This window comes from Armigeres subalbatus, chromosome 2, assembly GCF_024139115.2.
Source record: "Armigeres subalbatus isolate Guangzhou_Male chromosome 2, GZ_Asu_2, whole genome shotgun sequence".
NCBI classification, from domain to species: Eukaryota; Metazoa; Arthropoda; class Insecta; order Diptera; family Culicidae; genus Armigeres; species Armigeres subalbatus.
In genome coordinates this window covers 230,293,254-230,307,414 of record NC_085140.1, presented here as the reverse complement: position 1 = coordinate 230,307,414, position 14,161 = coordinate 230,293,254, and the positions used below count along the sequence as shown (strand labels likewise).

The window sequence follows — 14,161 nt, the reverse complement described above, 5'->3', positions numbered from 1 at the left end:
GGATTCGATCAATAAACCGCTGCTGTACTTCGGCTAAGCTGGAACGGAGGTCATTGACTCCGTTGAAAAATGTATCAAATTTTGTCCTGAATTTCGGAGACGGAATAAAATATGTTCTCGAATCGTTCATGTATATCTCTCGTATGCTAATTGAAGGAAAACCGAAAAATATTGCGAAAATGGAAAAAATTAAAAGTGAAATTTGCAAATCTGCTAGAGCGATTAGTTTCTGGTTATACTTATCGTATCATCATATCGGAATATTTATTATTGTGTGGTTTAGTTTATTAGAAAGTGAACTGACTTATTCATAATTCGACGATCCTCATTCATATTTACAAACCAAACGAATGAATCGAGGAAAGTGCTATGTTTTGGTTGCAGACTAGCAACAAATTACGGAAAGTCTTTTTGTTTTAGAACCTAGTGAGGTCTGTTGCCACTCAACACATAGGTTTGGATCTATTCACCTACTCTACCTGATTTATCCATGGATCGACATTGTGAATTACGTGCTTTTCTGATGCGATGGCAATCAAAGCATACTTGAATTATGCCTTGAATGGAAATCAACAACGGAGGAAACTAGAAAAGACATCTCAACGTTGGACAAGGTAAACTTCTAAGAGTATTTTTTTTTTAAATATTTTTTTTGTTTATGTGCCCTTTCCAAGGGTGCACCGTCATAGCTGGATCGGAGGTCATTGTTTATTTGGGTTGCAAGTCGGCTGATCGGAACACCCCTAACTTATTGCCCTCTAAATCTTCCAATTCAAAACAGTGTGTGCCATGTTTCTCGATTATTTTTGCTGGAATATATGTGTTGGCTAATTTGGCATTGAAATTTGCAGCTTTATTGGATAGTGAAAAATTCTTTTTCAATACGATATCTCCTACTTGGTAATTAGGGATTTTTGCTCGTGACCGCAGATTATAGTACTTACTGTACTTATCGTAAGCTTTTTTCAAGTTTGATCGTACTTGTGCATACGTTTCTTCCATCTCCTTATTCAAAACCTTGGGGCTATAGTTAAGGTCATTTGCTGTTTCCCGAATCATTCCATATTCCTGTCCTGATCCAATATAGTTTCTCCCATAGTTGATAAAATATGGGGTGAAATCGGTCGACTCATGCACTGCAGTTCTTATTGCCATGGCGACTTGATATATATTATCGTCCCAACACTTTTGGTTGCCTCCCTTTAAATGAGACCTAATGGCGGCCACAATCACCCGGTTTACTCGTTCTGTGGGGTTGTTGGCCGGATGGTAGTTTGCGTTTTTCCAATGTGTTACCTTATACTTGGCTAACAACGACCCGAATAACATGGATTTAAATTGGGGCCCATTGTCGGAGATCAATATCTCCGGTACCCCAAACAGCAAAAACACCATAGACTCCAGAAACTTTACAAGTGGCTCGGTTTTAGCCTCCCGCATTGGATGGATTAGCACGAACTTCGAGAAGTGGTCTGTCACTACGAGGAGTGAGGTGTTTCCCGAACGTGACCGAGGGAAGGGACCCGTAAAGTCGACAGATATCATCTGCCACGGCATGGTTGCCAACTTTGGTCGGCCCATCAAGGGGGTTTTAGGAGTGTTTGGATGCTTAGACGTCTTACAGGTCTGGCATCCCCGGCAGTAGCGTTTAATATCGATAGTCATATTCGGCCAGTAATACTTTTCCTGGATTCGGCGCAAAGTTTTATAGAACCCGAAATGGGCAAGATCATGTGTCACTTCTAAGATTTTTATCCGCTCAGATTTGGATGGGACCAGTTTCCATTCAAACCTGCCATCCTCGGAACGACCCGAAAGTACGTACTTATAAACCTTCCCATTTAGTGTTTTGAAATCTTTGTATTTAGCAGGATTCAAGCTAATATTTTTCTGTAATTGCTCCAAATCTAAGTCCACGGTGAGAACGTCTGCTTCTACCGATCTTGAAAGCGCATCAGCGACTACATTTAATTTTCCCTTTCGATATTCAAGAATCATATCGTGCTGTTGGAGTTTTAAAGCCCATCTAGCCAAACGGGCCGAATTTCCTTCTACGCTGATCTTGTTTAACCATTTTAGAGACTGTGCATCGGTAATGACCCGGAATTGCGTTCCCTCTACAAAATGTCGGAAGCGTTCAATAGCGAGGATAACGGCCAAACATTCACGCTCAGTGGCCGAATATTTCTTTTGTGTCGCCGAAAATTTTCGTGAAAAAAAAGCGATGGGTCGGCGTACACCATATTGTGACTGAATCAAGACGGCGCCCGCGGCAACTGCAGATGCGTCAGATTCGATTATGAATTGCTGGTCGAAATCTGGGTTGGCAAGGACAGGCGGGGTAGTCAAGATGCCTTTGACATTGCATAAAGCTTGTTCTGCGTGCTCGCTCCAAGCTAGTTTTCCCTTATTTTTTTTTAGCAGGTCCGTGATGGGTGCAAGGATCGTCGAATAGTTAGGGATGAATTGTTTGTAGAAACCCAGCATGCCCATCAGCCTTCTTACCTCCTTCAAGGTTGTAGGGGAGGGATAATTTAGGATTGGATGAAGTTTGGTACTATCAATCGATAATCCTTCTTCTGACAATACGTAGCCCAAATATGATATTTTCTTTTGACAAAAACGGGATTTGTCCACACTTATGGACAAATTTGCTGCTCTTAATCGCTCGGCTATGATGCGCAATAAGCGAAAATGTTCCTCTATTGTCTTCGAAGTAACCACAATGTCATCGAGGTACACGAAGACTTGTGGTTCGAGATCGTATCCTAAAACTCGGTTCATTAGTTTCGTTTGTGTAACCGGAGCTCCTGTTAAGCCGAAGGGCATAACCTTAAATCGATATAACGATTTCCCAGCTCGAAAAGAAGTGAAATCTCTGCTTTCCAGAGCAAGTGGAATCTGCCAATAGGCCTTTGACAGGTCGATTATCGAGAAATAACGCGCTTTTTCAATTCGACCTAGGATGACCTGCATGTCAGGAAAAGGGTATGCCTCCTTTTTTGTGACCTCATTAATTCGTCTGCAATCAAGGCACAACCTCCATTCACCCGATGACTTTTTCACTGGGAGGAGGGGATTACACCAGTCTGATGTTGATTCTTCTATCACGTCTAAGTCCTTCATTCTTTGAATTTCCCTTTCCATTTCTCTCTCGATTGCGGGTGACCACCGGTACCTGGGTGGCCTTTTAGGTTTTTCTCCTTCTAAGATTTCTATGCGGTGCTGCAACACGGACGTCCTTCCAAGTTTCCCATCGGCTTTCATGATATCAATTATCTCTATTAGCTCCTTTCGCTGCTCCGGTTCTAGTTCGTGTTCTGTGGTTATCTCTGATGAGTCTTGTTGCCTTGGCTCCTCTATAGATGGTAAATCTAAACTAACGTCCTCGGTTTCTACCGGTTTAATGAACTCGGTGCTCTTTTCGAGAATCAGGTTGATCTCCACACCTTCACTGAAGTATTCGTCAATGCAGCTCAAATCGACCGGTTCTATGTTGATAAAATTTGTTTCTAAACGGGTCAAATTGCCATTTTCTTCAAACGCAGGGGTTATTTTAAAGATTTTCCAAAAATCGTTACCTAGAATCAATTTTTTTGCCAGATTTGGAACGACTAATGTCGGCACAACTTTGGTAGTTCCACGAAACGAATAAGGAACATAAACTAAAGTAACGCATGGGTGTGAGGTTCCGTCCGCCGTTCGAATCTGGAGGTTTGTTGGTTCCTTAAGAAAATTATGCTTTGCTAACAGATCAGGGTCGCTTATTATGCTAACGGCTGCTCCAGAATCCAAAAGTCCTCGAACACAGGTTCCTAAGATGTTTACCATGATATACGGACAACGGTTCTCCTTAGTTTGTATGGTCATGACGGTTGGATATTGCTGGTAGATTGGCGATGTGGGAGTCGAATCCGTATACATGGAAGGGGTACTCCCTAATTCCCTTCCCCTGATTCGTTTTTTGGTCTCATTTGCCCGTTGCGATGTATATTTGGGCAGTTCATAGCAATCACCTCAGGTTGGCCACACATATGGCAAAATACCCTTTTATTTCTTGTGCAATCCTTCCAAAAATGCCCAAACTGCCGACAGTTCCAGCACAGAATTGGATTCGAAACCGTACCTGCATTCTCGGCTGCGACTTCCATCCTGTCTTCTGTTCTGGTTGGTCGCCTGGATTTTCCTCGATCTATGGCATTAATTTCCGCATTTTCCAACTCGGGCGTTTCGGGCCAATCAGTTTCGTCCAAACAATGCACCTGATATGATCTCGGTCGCTGAGCGTACGATCTATAAACTGATTTGTCTAACTCGTAGCACAGATTGCATAGCGTTTCTATGTTAATTCCTTCGGTATCTATGAACGCCAAATGGGGACGGTACCAGTCTCGCATGTTATCAATCAGAATACTCATCTTGGTTCTCTCCGTCATCGGCTTGGATAATTGCTGGCACAGCCGTTCCACTTCTCCCATGAAGGTTACAAAGGTTTCATTTGGCATTTGTTTCCGCTCACGTATCTCTCTCTCGATGACTTTGTCCTTGTTGGGGACTTCGAATCGCAGCCGTAGGTGATACTTCAGGGTTTCCCACGATGCAAATTTGTGACTAAATGTATAGTACCATATTTCCGCGACCGATTCCGGACGAAAGAGAAAGTTTGCCTTACTCAGCAACTCCGTTTCTGATACTTGGTTGTTGCGAGCCAAAACTTCCACCCTCTTTAAAAATTCGACCGCAGACATTCCTTTTGGGTCTCCACTAAACTTAATTTGCCATTTGTTGATGGGAATTCTGTTTTGGTACATACGGTGATCTGTACCAGAATTATCACTACGTTGATAACTTGTTCTCCCTTCACCACTCTGAGCATATGGATCTAAATGTTGTCCGACGTCCCTCTCGTTTCGCTGAACAGGAGTCGAGGTAGCATTTCGTAAATGATTCCGGTTTAGCATCGTTTCTTGTGTTTGTTGATGCCTAATGGCTCCTTGTGGCGGTGCATTTTGCTCCATCAGTCCACTTGAAGCTGCAACCCCAAAGTTAGGATTAATATTTGGGTTATCCGTACGTCGATCGTCATTCAGGTAGGACCTTCGGTTCTGCAAATCCTGCATACCCTGAACAACTCGAATCATCATTCCTTCCAATTGATTGGTAAGCACATTCTCCACGATTCTACTTACTTCAGCCCGAAGTCTGGTATTATCCCCAATAGTGGGAGTTTCTGGACTTTCATTTTGGAACTCCATAACAGGAGGTGTCGGGGGCTGATCGGACAGTGCTGGATGACTTTGCCTACCATTATTCTCGGCTAATGGGGGTGCGGAAGGTCGATCGGATTCCCCTTCCCGTCTAAGGCCAATAAAAGGGGTTGATCGTGGGGGAGATGAAGGGCTAGAGAACCCTGCAACCTCACTGTTTATATCCAATAGAGGCGACGATCGTAAGTTTGGTTGTCGAATCGCTTCAAAATCTGCTTGCCTTATCGATGACGATACCACTGGTTGATTTGACTGTCTATCCAGTATTTGACTTGTTTGTTTTGCTGGATAGGATGGGTCGTTCAATAGAAATGGATTGGTGGTCCCGAGAGGTCTTTCACTTTGATCCGATTGAAACGCTACTCTCTGACGCTTCAGTCCACTAGGAGGCATCCAAGATTGGGTGCTCCTATTGGTCTTAGGAATCGCCCCAGTTTCCGAGGATCGAGCGATGTTTGGGAAAGGTGGAAACTCCAAACTTGGATTCCTAGGAACTCTCACCTGTTCCTCTTGATCACCCAAGCGTTCACCCACCATAACCGGAGTGCGGTCATCTGGATTGCCGAAATGGTCGAAAAGGAACTCAATCTCGTCTAACAAGTCCTCTTTAATTTTCTCCTGTTCCGCATCAATGGCATTTAAGCGCAGTATCCTAAGACGAACGTGTCGCAACCGCGAGAGTAAACACTGTCGTGGTCCCTGCAACTCAAATTCTTGCCTTATAGTAATCAATTTTACTTGAATCACGGCTAACTCATCGAGAATTGTTTTATTGGATTTAATAAGTCTTGGGCTGCGTAGTTCCTCTAGCTGCATGTTACGTAATAGTCCTCTTTGCTCAACAACCGGAGCTCGAGACATATTCAATCCACGTAGTTGCAACTCATACAACACTTCATCAGGTAATAAATCGTTAGGATTGATATAAGATCCCAAACCAATTTGATTGAGGGCATACGCCATCTTGTTATAATATCAATGATAAATCAGTTCAAAATTCAAGACTGGATAAAAAAAAATATAGAAAAAAATATATACAAAAAAAATGAAAACAAATTAAATATATAGATATATTCGATTCCAAAATCAACCGCCAATTTTTTTTTAATTCACCACCTATGCTATATTAGAAAACTATTTACGGGATGTATGTAAATTAAACTATCATAATACCACTTTAAATCAACTGAACCAATTAAATCTAGCAAAACTAATAACGTAACTAAATGCAATTCCTTAAAGTTTACGTGAATATTGATCTAATGAGTATTGTTCGTAGAATAATCGAGAATAGAATGAGTAAATTCAACTTCCCATGAACCCGACTAAAATCTGAATTTGTTCCTAATTAATTCGTACGCCCTAAATGCAGTTAAGCCCCACGTTGGGCGCCAAAATGTAACGGTTAGTGTCACGAGTTCAGAATTGTTTCAAACTATCTCCACTTATGCGCCAAGCAAGTAGCATGAAACTACTTGCATGTGGATTAGCATGAGTTCACCCGGCGAGACTACTCAAGGCGAGTCCCTTCGCTAATAGAACAATCCCGAGTCAATCGTACAACAACTGTCTGTTCCAATCGCTTTCGCTAAACCTTGATAACTTTTAGGGCAAAAACAGAAATTAATCAAATGTACTAACGATCAAGCTCACTCTCTCCATTCAGTTCCCAAGAAAAAAAAACTCTGTTTCATTAAAATGTATAATATCGGCTTTTGATCTTAATCTAATCTGATCACCATGGTATATGCCTTATAAGTGCCTTAAAAACATCTTATGCCTTACTTCTACTGCGTGCACGCTTTCTCATTTAAATTGTTCTTGTTCAGTTTAAATTGCGAACGGTTATTATAAAAATAAAAGGTCTGACCTGCTTGTAGACATTCGAGTCTTACGATGCGATATTCGCTCCACGAACACCCGGCTCTCTGAGTGCGGTGAGTACCCACAATTCACTTCTCACCGCCCACTCGACGGTTCATCCGACGACGAACTTGATTCTGAGGGATATCGCCACGCGCCACGGGTCGGTCGGCTAGGCTCTCAGTGCTGTCAGTTTTCTCGCTCTCCGTTCACTACCAGCGCACGCCTCCGCAGTGGGCTGAATCCCGTCAATCCTGGGCTTTTTCCGAAGCGGTCTTCTTCGCTCCGACGGTTGAGCTGCAACGGACGAGACAGCTAGTTCTGTTGGACGGCGTTGGTATTAGTGCACGTGGGGTCTGGTTACTCGATACCAATCCTGAATTCCCTTCGAGGCCAACGTCGGTTTATTCGGTGAATGACGTTCGAATAATTCCGAATAGAAGCGTGGATTACCTCCTTTGGCCCAGGGCGCGCGAGAGTCAGATACGGGCTCGACGACGAGGCGAGCCTACAAGCCGCCGGGCTTCTGATCTGTCTCTAGAGATAGTGTGGCTGATCACTACCCCCTACGCCCCACACTCGCACCTTCACTTGAAGGATGGTGATGTCCTTCAAAAGAATGAAATATAATAAACGTTCGCATTACATCGTTATCTTCCTAGTTCATCTCAAAGTTTAGTTTAATTACCTGCACCTCGTGGGAATAATTGCACAGGCGATGTTATGACACAGCCTAATTTTTAAGTTTTCTAATCCCTCGATTGGACTCGGCTATAATTAATCATTATAAAGATTATAATTTACACATTATCACACTAGCTTTCCTGGACTCACATTTTGTGTTTGAAAACTTTTCACTCTAGGGCCGATTTAAATAAATTCCACTTCTGTTTCGCAAACTGTAATGGCATTTATTTTAGTTATTTATACATATATTTTTGGTTTGAAATCCCTTACACAAACTTTTCGATCGACTTACGATCACGGTTTCACTGGTTTTACTAGTTTAGGCTTCAATTATCGCAATCACTTCTAATCTGCTCACCGATCGAATTGAGATTCCTTGATCGTCCGAATTTTATCAAAAAGGCCAACGCAACGCCCCCGTTTTGAATCTATTGTCTATGAAACAAAGCCCTCATCAGTTCAAATGGAACCTGATGCAGTTAATCGCTATCAATTTTAGTGATGAGATTTTTCCAGCAAAGTTGTTACAGGAAAGATTTGAATTTTTGGTTTAAAAACCCACCAATAGGAGCGTTTGTGTTGCTTTAAGTATATATCGTTTAACCTTTGCGGATCCATTGCGTTCAATTCTAGTGTAACTAGCTTAGCGAAAGTGGGATTTGTTTTTTTATTCAACGTGTATATAATTAAGCTCGATATTCTCTGTAACCTTGTTACAAGGTGACGTAAGGACTGTTCAGTTTATAAACAGGAAATTTTGTATTGTCGATACTTTGTAAACCATCAATCGTTTTCGAAATCTGTATTTTTTTTCGTTGAATATATTATCTGACCTTCTAGAAATGAAATCCAATTAGGGTAAAATGCCCAATAGTGGACCCCCTAGTAGCGGAATTTTGCTCTTCCTGTCATACGGCTTAGAAATTTTCAAAATATTAACTCTGCTTGATATCTAACAACAAGCTCTGCATCCCCTCTTCACGATACATACATAAAACACCCAAATACACGACGTTATTCGTTGAAATTAACATTTTAAAGTCTAACTGAATTCGCCCTATAGTAGACCCCCTGGGGGTCCATAATAGGAAATTGCTTCCCTATAGTCGACACTTCATTTGATTTTCATGTCCCGTTTCGGGACGTTCTTCTTCCCTATTATGGACCCCCGAAAATATTCCTATAGTGAACACTCTCGTATTTATTTTTTATAGAATTGTAAAAAAATCATCTAATTTGACTTTCCATAGCATTTACAACGCATGTAATCAAATCATAGGACTGTAAGGTAGGTTCTCCCGATAGAATTTTATAGCGAAATGCTGACATTGTGCAGTAATAATGCAAAAATGGCTGGAGGGTCCACTATTGGTTGGGGGTCCACTATTGGTCACTTTACCCTATCAACGAAACAATTCTAACTCAGAAATTTGGGATATTCATAACAAGCTCAATTTATTGGATTTTCAACAGCTCCAACCGTTTATATTCCGTTTTCGGGCTGCCACAGGCTCTACTGTTTCTAGATATCGACAAATCATTGACAGTGTGTTTCTTTCCGATCTTCTTGATGATTTTGTTGACATGCCGATTTACAATTCTGTAAAGGAATTGTCAATTTTGCTTATAAAAAATTCTGTTGGAAAGCTTATGTTTACGCGAAATTTGAGAAGCTTTGACAATAGGCGTCATTTTGTTGGATCTAAACTGTTTTATCTCTTTTCAAAAATTACAGTTGATTGACTGTGTATTATAATATACGATAAAGCAAACTCCATCAAAATTGACCAATCTGTCTGTACAATATCGTTATGTAAAAGTGTCCTCTCAATAAACTGAACAGTCCTTATTTCAATAAAATGACACAAAACCACATGACATAAACAGAATCGTATATTTCTCATTGTCATTGTTCATTGTGTGATTTAAAATTACATGTCACGGAACCTAAACACAGCTCCCGATGCGATGCACCTAACGCACAAGCAGTCGGTGACTTGATGCAGTGAAATACTTGTTCAGTGCAAATCGTGGAACCTGTTTTACTTCGATCACCCCTGTTTCAAGAAACGAAGATAGCTGAGTGGTAACGTGTTGGGCTCTCACTCAGCGGGCTTATGTTCGATTCTCGTTTCAATTCTTTAGTTTTTTTGTCAATAAAGTTGTGAGGGGCGATTCAATTATGACGTCCACTACTTTTTGGGATTTGTAGACCCCCTCCCCCCTCTGTCAAGCTTTTTTGTATACCTAGCACATATACTGTCACAAAATCTTAGACCCCCTTCCCCCCTTAAACCTGTGACATCATTTTTGAACGACCCCTGATGTAAAATTAAAGTATCACCTAATTTTACGTCAAAAGTGACGCTCGTATTTGTCAGTGTCACAGCACCTAAAATTAAATAAATATTTATAAGTGTGTGGGGTATAGCCCTTCGAATGAGTTCTTTATCATGACCAGGGATTGCAGAAATCGATCTCAATAGATAACGAACGACGATAGAAGAGAGGCAAACATCTCTTCAAATCATAACAAGCCATGAAAACAAAACTATCGCACTTGTATACAAGTTGAAAAAAACTGATTCGGATATGCGGCTCCCACCGAGGGGGTTTGATAAAACGCTTTGTTCTCGCTCATTTTATGTTGGGGACCATATTTTCTTCGCACTGCTGTGTAATACAAGTTGATACAAGCATCATCAGAACCGGTGCCCCCCGCAATTGGGGCTTATTCAAAGAAATTGCTCATGGGTTGTAGCCCCCCGAATCAGTTCATTATCATAATAACATCTACCGAAAAGTTTCTCTCACGGTATGCTACCTATCGAGAATGTATACAGACATGATAAGTGAGAGATTTTCTCATTCTCCTTTGGATTCACACGCTTAAAATCAATAACACAGAGATGTGTTTGCTTTACACAAAACGGACCTAATGTAAAACATCACCTAGATGAGCGACAGTTAAACAGGCACAAAAATGCCTCGTACGGTCGTGATAACGTTTTTTTTCAACATGTAAACGTTTGTACAAATTCCTTGTTTCACGAGGAACCAAATACTGTTGAAAATATTAAAATCCAAGCTTCAATAAAACCACACGAGCTATTTTTGTGTCTGTGTAACTATCGCATTAACTGTGTAACTGTTCTGCATTAGGTCCGTTTTGTGTGAAGCAAACATATCTCTGTGTTATTGATTTTAAGCGTGCAAACCCTGATCATGACTCTACATATTTAGAATGTGTACAGAGATGATAAGTGAGAAATTGTTTCTTTTTCTGTCGGATTTAATCTCCGATCATGAATAATGTTACTTGGCATAACGTTTCCGTGATATCATCATATCACGGCGTGTTTAGTTCAACAATCTATTTATGCATAAATTGAATGTCTGTCTGGCTGTCCGACCCTTATGAGCTCGAAAACTATTGAAACCAATCGGCGTGAAAATTCGTATGTAGGGATTTTAAGCCTGGAAAGGTTCATAGGATGGTTTGAGACCCCTCCCCCTTCTGGAAAGGGGAGCTCCCAGGGGAGCTACAAATGAAACAGAAATGTCTGCATAGCTCGAGAACTAAGTCAAAATATTAGTTTTTTTCCTTCATGACTGTTTTAAATAAAGGCAATAAATGGGCCCCGAACAAATATTGCTTGTTATTTTCTTCACGACATGAAGTCTCTTATGTAACAACTGTTTATTAGCCACATTATAAGTATTCCACTTATTTTTGACATGAACTTAATGAATAGACTTATCTTGAATCTATTTTGAACTTGATTCTAAAGGCTGAAATACAGAGAAGCATAACGGTGGTAAAATCATTCAATCCGATATTTTTGCGGTTTACACGCATCGCTCGTGCTTTGAGGCCGTCCATATATATATATATATATATATATATATATATATATATATATATATATATATATATATATATATATATATATATATATATTGTAGAAAACTTCGTGTAATGAAAAGTCCAGGGGTGGTAGGGATATGACAAATGCTCACGTAGAGTGGTTGACTTTGCTCTCTTTTTTAACACCGAATCAATTTTTATTAAATTAATTTGAATATCTCTAAAATAATGGGACATTTTTTTTTCGATGGGCCTGAATGCCGTTTGGTCGAAAGGGTCATTTGGCCAAATAGTTGGAAAAAAAATCCTTTGATTGCAAGTAGTAAAAAGTGAGCAATGAGAAGTAAGTGGTAAGAATTATATGAAGTGTATAGTGCGAAATTAGGAATGAGACATTTTTCACGTCTCACAAAAAATAAAACATGGCTCAGGTGAGTAAGTGATGGGGCGAATGTGGTGGTGGTGTGTGTTTTGTGCACAGGTGGTGTAAGTAAGTAAGTAATTGGAGAATTGAGACGCAGGAGCGTAACGTCACCCCCGATGAATTGCTCAATTCCGAGCCTACGGTAATGACTAAAGATGAGGGGTTTGGTTTTAGTGGGTCGAGACTGGTGATCCCAACGTCACACTACCTGGGTTCACTTCAACAAGGTGTCTAGTTGCAGATTTCCGTTATTCTCCAAACAAACATAAAAATAAGAAATAAGACGTGAGAAGTAAACAGTTAGAAATGAAATGTAAGAAATGAATGGTGAAAAGTGAAAAGTAAGAAATGACAGCTGAGAATTGAGTAAAGATACGTGAGAAATGAGGAGTATGAAGTGAAAAGTGAGAAGTGGAAAATAAATAAGAAGTAAGAAATGGGAAATACAAAGTGCGAGAGAGAATTTAAAAGTGAGAAATGTGAAGTGAAAAGTGAAGAGTGAGAAACAAAAAGTGAGAAGTGGGAAATGAGCTTAGCTTGATTGACTGTACACATCGTAGTTGCTAGTCGTGATTGGCCGAGAAACAACAAATAATGCACATCTCACCAATTGAATAGTCTTTTAGGGATTAGAAAACGATTCTCACTGTACATGAGTTTCATTCATTCAAGACCAATAACGTTGCCGGTCTCACAGTCAATTTAGGATTAGGAGCGCAAAATTAGTTCGACACTTATTGTTACAAGAGTTGGTTAGTTGAAAAGGTAATTCATGGGAAGTCTTAAGCCCCAAACGCAATACAACGGAACGGCGACGGAAACGGCAAATTTGACAGAAAATATATGGGCTAACTGTCAAATTTTACGTTTCCGTCGCCGTTCCGTTGTATTGCGTTTGGGGCTTCAGTGAGCTACTAAACGTTTATTTCGAATGAAGATATTTAAAAAACTCATAGATGAAAATCGGGTTTTCAAATCAATCCAACGCGAAATTAAGGTGCTTCGTTTAATAAGCATCTACAACACGATCGATCCCGCACTAAATAATTTTCTGCTCTTCGATGCAGAAATCCATTTTTTCACTTCGCGTTCTCTCGGGCAAGCTGGCGTGCCCAGTTTTTACACTATCGATCGCACACTCAGAAGTGAGAAGTAAGAATTGAGATGTGAAAAGTAAGAAATGAAAAGTGAGAAATGAGAAGCGAGAAGTGAGAAGTGAAAAGCAATGTGTGAGATGGAAAGATATGAAATTAATCCTAATTCCTTTTTCAGTCCTTCTCCTTGTTATTTTTTTCCTCCTTCCTTGTTATTTCTTTCTCCTTCTTCCTTATTTGTTGTTTATTCTTCTCTTTTTCTAGTTCGTTTTTGCTTTTCTCGTATACTAAGTATACGTAAAGACTATATAATCGCTCCAAAAACAAAGTGTTTATAGAAGGCCCGGAGACCCATAGTGTTAGATACCGATCGACTCAGCTGGACGTATTGAGGTGATGCCTGTGTGTATGTCTGTGCGCACCAACCAAAAAAAAAAGTGTCACTCATTTTTCAAGCACTTATCCTTAACCGATTTACTCGCAACAAGTTGCATTCGACGCAGAATACTCTACCAATGTTTCCTGTTGAAGCCAGATCGGACTATGGGCAAGATTAATGACCAAAATACTATTTTCAAAATACACGAGAATCACCGCTAGGTGAATAATTTAGGGTTTTTTATTCTCCCTTTTTCATTCTTTATTTTTCCTTTTTCCATCAACCTGCTTTATTTTTCATTCTTCCTTCTTCCTTATGCTTTTCATCCCTTTTTTCTTCTTCCTGTTTTTTCGTCTCTCTTCTTTCTTCCTTTTTCCTTTTATCCTTCTTCTTTCTGTCTTATACTTCACTACTCACTTTAGACTCTCTCTTTCTCACTTCTTCCTCTCACTTCTCACTTGTCATTTATACTACTTATTCACTTGGTACATTTACACTACTTACATTTAAACGTGATTGATTCTATACCTCCTGCCTAGTTTTTGCACCACTCATGCCACTAACTAACTTCAAACGGCC

The 14,161-nt window shown here is 40.2% G+C and overlaps 1 protein-coding gene across 4 annotated transcripts in view; it reads left to right on the top strand.

Moving 5' to 3' along the window:
• LOC134211859 (gamma-aminobutyric acid type B receptor subunit 1) overlaps positions 1–14,161 on the top strand; it is a 501,987-nt gene that overhangs the window by 86,484 nt on the left and 401,342 nt on the right. The window lies entirely within an intron of this gene.